This window comes from Budorcas taxicolor, chromosome 12 (assembly GCF_023091745.1).
Source record: "Budorcas taxicolor isolate Tak-1 chromosome 12, Takin1.1, whole genome shotgun sequence".
NCBI lineage: Eukaryota > Metazoa > Chordata > Mammalia > Artiodactyla > Bovidae > Budorcas > Budorcas taxicolor.
This window is the reverse complement of record NC_068921.1, coordinates 32,487,390-32,494,177: the sequence shown is the minus strand read 5'-3', so window position 1 is coordinate 32,494,177 and position 6,788 is coordinate 32,487,390.

Here is a 6,788-nt window from a genome sequence, read left to right as displayed (position 1 = left end):
CCATCACCAACTCCCAGAGTTTACTCAAACTCATGTCCATCCACTCGGTGATACCATCCAACCATCTCATCCTCTGTCATCCACTTCTGCCTTCTATCTTTCCCAGCATCAGGGTCTTTTCCAGTGAGTCAGTTCTCATCAGGTGGCCAAAGTATTGGAGTTTCAGCTTCAAAATCAGTCCTTCCAATGAACATTCAGGACTGCTTTCCTTTAGGATGGACTGGTTGGATCTCCTTGCTGTCCAAGGGACCCTCAAGAGTCTTCTCCAACACCACAGTTCAAAAGTATCAGCGCTCAGCTTTCTTTAGAGACCAGCTCTCACATCCGTACATGACTACTAGAAAAACCATAGCTTTGACTAGACAGACCTTTGTTGGCAAAATAATGTCTCTGCTTTTTAATATGCTGTCTAGGTTGTCACTGCTTATTTAAGTTATATGCAGAATACATCATGAGAAACGCTGGGCTGGAGGAAGCACAAGCTGGAATCAATATTGCTGGGAGAAATATCAATAACCTTAGATATGCAGATGACACCACCCTTATGGCAGAAAGTGAAGAAGAACTAAAGAGCCTCTTGATGAAAGTGAAAGAGGAGAGTAAAAAAGTTGGCTTAAAGCTCAACATTAAGAAAACTAAGATCATGGCCTCTGGTCCCATCACTTCATGGCAAATAGATGAGGAAACAGTAGCTGACTTTATTTTTCTGGACTCCAAAATCACTGCAGATGGTGATTGCAGCCAATGAAATTAAAAGATGCTTACTCCTTGGAAGAAAAGTTATGAACAACCTAGACAACATATTAAAAAGCAGAGACATTACTTTGTCAACAAAGGTCCATCTAGTCAAGGCTATCGTTTTTCCAGTGGTCATGTATGGATGTGAGAGCTGGACTATAAAGAAAGCTGAGCGCCGAAGAATTGATGCTTTTGAACTATGGTGTTGGAGAAGACTCTTGAGAGTTCCTTGTACTGCAAGGAGATCCAACCAGTCCATCCTAAAGGAGATCAGTCCTGGGTGTTCATTGATAGGACTGATTTTGAAGCTGAAACTCCAATACTTTGGCCACCTGATGCAAAGAGCTGACTCATTTGAAAAGATCCTGAAGCTGGGAAAAATTGAGGGTGGGAAGAGAAGGGGACAACAGAGGATGAGATGGTTGGATGGCATCACCAACTCAATGTATATGGGTTTGGGTGGACTCTGGGAGTTGGTAATGGAGAGGGAGGCCTGGCGTGCTGCGGTTCATGGGGTCTCAAAGAGTTGGACATGACTGAGCGACTGAGCTGAACTAAACTTAGGTTGGTAATAGCTTTTCTTCCAAGGAGCAAGCGTCTTTAAATTTCATAGCTGCAGTCAGTGACAGTGACAGGATGGTAACAAGCTATTTTGTAAATATCTTTATACTTACTGTACATTTGGGAGCCCTGCCTCAAAGTTCAGGTGGACAAGAGGAGTTAGGAAGTAGAGGCTCCCCTTGGTTCCCAGGTTAGGGGTGCTAGCCGCCTGCAAGAGCACCAGGCCAGGTGGGGAAGGCCCACATGGCCCACCACCCAGGAGAGCTCAGAGTGGTCAGCGTGCAACCAAGGGGACACGCGCATGGCAGGTGCACGGCATGTGCTGGCTCCAGGAACAGCTCTAGCCTGGAGGGGTCATGCACCTGGTCTCTTCCCTCGCTGGCTTTGGGGGTCTGCAAATCTGTAGCCCGCTTGGCCCGGCCTGCCCCGCTGGCCTCTTCTCCATAGGAAAGTCCTCAGTGGCAGTGGGAATCTCCGGCTGGGGCTCTCTGAGCCCACCTAGGTAGAGAATCCTCTGGTTTATTTCAGAGCCTGTGACTTCTGTAGGGTACTTGCAATCCAGCAGGATGCATCCCTTTATTCTCATTAAATAGCTCCTCAGGCATTACCTCTTTGATCACAGATGAGGAAACTAGATCAGTCTTAAATAGCTCCTTGAGAGCAATGAGCCAATTTTTTGTTTATTCATCAAATCCACGGGGTCCGGCCCAGAAGCTGAATATGAACAATGAAGTGGTAAACCCAGGAAAAACTGCCTCAAAGGCTGATGGTTAGTATTTGCGTGTTGACCTTTTTGAAGTTACATAAGAAGAGTTAAAGTTTCAGTTTCATTTTGCCAGGAATATTCTTTAATAACAACGTGGTTACTTAGTGTAAGTCTGGGAATAGAGTGACCAGCACAAAACTTGGGAAATAGTGGGTGCTGACCACTGTGCTCCGTGCTTTCCTTCTATCAAGTCATCTAATCTTCAGGAAAAGCTGATTACCTCATTTCACAGATGGTGGAACGAAGCCTGAAGAAGGTAAGTATTAATGGTTTGCCCAAAGTCTGGCAGCAAGTAGACTCAATTAAAAAAAAAAAATTCCACCCAGGCAGCCCAGTGTGAGAGTTGGTTTTCTCAATGCTGAATGTCTCTTATGAAAAGAGTGAAGCAGTAGGGTTCAAGTCTGTGAAGATACTAAGTGAAATGTGTGGAACTGAATGAAGAGTTTAATACCCAGACTCAGGACTTCACAGTTTGGTGACATAATGACCAAGCTGTCATCAGTAACTGGAGCTTCCTGTCAGCGCCCCTTTCGCAGCCCCTCTGAAGTACGCATAGCAGAGTGGATGCTTTGAGGAGTTTCCTAGACTGCTGGCGTCAGGTGTCTCAACTTCAAGAGACAGACGTTAGTGCTCCTGGAAGGAGATGAGCAGAAAGGGTGGGTGTCACAGACATACACTCAGAGAGAAGCAGGCTCTTGTTATCTCTTCTGAACTCTGCTTTGACCTCAGCTGAAATGGGACCAGACAGCTTTCAAAGAACCATTGAGAGTTTTGGGCTCAGCCCCATTGGGGGCTGACTTTAAAGACCCTTGACTAACGAAAGTAGAGCGGGCAGCTGGCTTTTTCAGGACCCCTCCCCTCTCCCTGTATTTATGGCCTCTGCCTGCTAAGGCTCCCTCCTTGGTTTGGGCATGTTATGTGACTACGCCACAAAGCCCTTGGAAGCTGTCTGATTTGATATGTGCATGGAAGAGGAGTCTCAGTATAGAGAGCTTTCCCAATTGTTATTGTCTCTCCCTATAATTCACTAAAAAAAACCCTGCAAAGCCCAGAATGTAAAATTGAAACTCCATAATATGACTCACATCCTGGTGACTAAAATTCCTACATTTTCCACCACAGCGTAATTTCCAGGTTATTTCCTGGTTAGTCCCTGAATGGCACATTTCCTCACACAGTGCAGATATTGGTGTTTTTGCCCTGAGGAAGGGTTAAAGGAAACAATTCTGTCCCTCTCCTTGCCTGTTAGCTTTCAGAGTCCCCTCTCTTCCCCCGTGGTGCAGAGGGAGGCATGGGAGACAGTTGCTTAGCCCCGGTCTTTGAGGTTCAGGAGTCTACTCTGTGATTTCCTCAAAAGTTGTTAACTCTAGGCTGTATCTTCGTGATGCCCCAGTGACTGCAACAAATTAAGAAGCTAATCTGATAATAGTCCTGTGTTTAGTTTGAAGTTATGTGGATGTGGCAAAGCCTGTCTGAGGTCAAATACTCAGCCTATTCTTCAACAAGTAGCTATTCATGGATTGTAGGTAGTTTATATACCCTCTTCCCACCGTCCATTAGATTGTAAACTCCCATCAGGACTGTTTTGCTAAAGCAAAAGGACGGGAGTCTATTACGTGCAAGAGCCTGTGTCGTGCAGACTGAGTCCAGGGAGAGTGTTGGCTTGAATGTCAGCCGCTTTCTCATCTCGGAGCCATTTAGTAATGGAGAAGAGCCATGCTCTGCTCTTCTGAGCATGTGTTTACAAACTTGTGGAAAGGGGCAGAGAAAGCACAGCATGCTCGGGACTTTGACTGACGGAGGGTGACTTCAAAACCTCAGCCCTTAACACCAGAAAGCTGGAAGACTTCTTACGGCATCTCTACCATTATCCCCAGGCAGGACTGCGATGAATCCATTCTGAACATGTAATCAGCTAGACACTTAAAACAAAGCACCAAAACCCAGGCAAGGAGACCCAGCTCTCCATCAGGAGCTCATCTCAGTGGTTTAAGGGGCTGAGGGACTCCTCCTTTACGAACCTAAATCCATCCGGCAGCTACTTCTGCTGGTTCCTCAGAAGAGCTGCACCATCTGGTGACCACGTCTGTGTCAAAACCCTTCACATACTCTCACACTATTATTAGATTCAGAATAAATTTCTTTACCATGTGAAAAGTTTCCCATAACATTAGATTCCAGATTAATCGTTTCTCTTACCAAAGGTGATGGCACCAGACTTCCCTGGTGATCCAGTGACTAAGACTCTGCACTTTCACTGCAGAGGGCACTGGTTCAATCCCTGGTCCAGGAACTAAGATTCCACAAGCTGTGTGATGTGGCCAAGGAAAAAAAGTGATAACACCAATAATTAAAACATGACCGTGGTTGGGAATGACCAAAACAATTTTGTCAAATGAATGAAATTGTGATGAATTTTTTTAAAAAAATGTTGTCATGTCTGCCAAGACACGGACGAGACGGTTGGATGGCATTACGGACTCAATGGACATGAGTTTGAGCAAGCTCCGGAAGATGGTGAAGGGCAGGGAAGCCTGGCGTGCTGTAGTCCATGGGGTCGCGGAGTCGGACAAGGCTGAATAGGTCTGCTGAACAACAGAGTCAGACTGAACAAGAGGTCTGCTAAGTACAAACATGTTTATATATGAAAGGGCCTTTTATTGTCTGTGAGAAAGGCTATTATGCAACCAAATAAAGCAGAGAATCGGTTCAAAATTCTGCTTTGGAGAAACGACAGGGCCATATGCTTCCATTTCAAAGATGTTCCATTCAGGAGCGAGTTAGTTAACTTTGGTCATTTTGAAACACTTGATAAAAATAATTTCTGTTACCATAATGAGACGTCATGTAGAAACACGAAGAGCTGGTGCAGGAAACCTTAGGAAACGTGAGTTGTCTTGTACTGTGAAGTCAGCCTAAAGCAGGACCAAGTCATGAGTATTCTCTGTAATAAAACCCACTAATGTGTTTAAACACCCACATGAGATCTTCTAGTTACAAGGCTGCTTAAGGAAGTCAGGGCTAACAGCAAATATAATGTTAGTGGTGAAACAAACTTGTGCTCCCGCCACTTCCCATCTTTGAGGGACACGGAATTAAAAATGGATCATTCCATCTTGGAGAGTCCTCGGCTGTGGAGTTTGATCTGTTCACTGTGTGGGGAGGAGCACGCACAGTCCCACTGTACGTTTCTGTCATCGGCTGCTTTCTCCCCTGCAAGTCGTTCAGTTGCCAAGATTTTAAAGGGTGATTTGCTGGCAGCCTGGGATGTATCCATGACCTTAGCAAAGTGGAAATGAAAGCTCTCCATTTTTCTTCTTTTCTTTCTTTTTTTTGCAACAGTAAAACTACCAATTTTACAGTCAGTTGAACAGCAATAGATGAATTTGTTTAAAGTCTGTGTTCACAAAGAAAACCTGAACTTCAGTGGCTTGAATGCCTGAAGCTGCAGCGCGATCTTTGAAGGGCAGACACTCTTACAGCTTGCTCTAGGCCACTGTCACCTGCTTCTCCGCACAGGTGTTGACCCCTCGGTTGATCCGGGGCCTCCTGGCGGGGGAACAGGAAAGCTGGGCCTTTGTGTGCTGCAGAGAACGCTTTTCCAAGGCCTGGGCCAGTTTTCTGCAGCGACCACAGGAAGCAGAAGAAAGAAAAGGGTAAGGGCCACCACGAAGGTCAGAGGGGGTTTAAATTTAGTTAACGTTGGAGGTTATAGCTTTTAACAACAGCTTTAAGAAAACTGATTCGAAGATGCAATTTGTTTCTTCTTTGTCAACCGTTAATTTTTTTTTATCCTATTGATAGTGACAGCTTAACAAAGTTTTTATAGGCTAGAGGTTTTCATCCTTTTAGAGGATAAAGGCCTGTTCCTAAAAAGAGATGCAGGTGGAGAACTTTATAAAGCTTCCATGACTTTCAAATTGGGAGCTTTAAAATAGACTCCCTGCTTGGCTGAGTCAAAAATAATCTGCGAGGGATGTTTAAAAAAAAAATCTCTATTGGAAATGGGGGACTACTTCGGCAGTCAGATACAGAGGCTCAGATTTCTAGAAGCTTCTTTGTATTTTGCTTTCAGCCATTCTAGGATAGTTTTCTCAGTTTTTATTCAAAATTACCAAAGATGCCTCCCCTTATCTTTTCATATGTGTATTTCTTTAGAGCATGGTGTTGTTCATTGTATCTCTGTGTGAGCAAAAGAGATGGCCACAGATTTCTGTACTTGCGCTCTATGTTCCCATCATTCTGTTAGTCCAAGTTTTCTATTCAAGGATGGAAATGTGGAAATTAGTCTTTCAAAGGAGAGTCATGTAAACTCTAGCTTCTCAATGGGAAACCCACACTGTTCAATAGGTATGATTACCCAGGGCTGATGTTGAATGTCCTGTATCACACAAAGGCCTTGTGTATTATTTAGCTGCATTTCTACCATATGTAAGAGGCTTGACTCCTTTGGAATGGGTTTCATACATTTATTTAGCTGGAGTTTTAAAATGCTTAGCGTGGGTCTACAGAGCTGTGGTTTCTATTGTATGTTGAGCAGGGTAAATGTAACCTGTACATCCAACTGCTGTCCTATAAATGCAGCCATGAAATTAAAAGACACTTGCTCCTTGGAAGAAAAGCTATGACCAAACTAGACAGCATATTAAAAAGCAGAGACATCATTTTGCCAACAAAGGTCCATATTGTCAAAGCTATGGTTTTTCCAGTAGTTGTATACTTA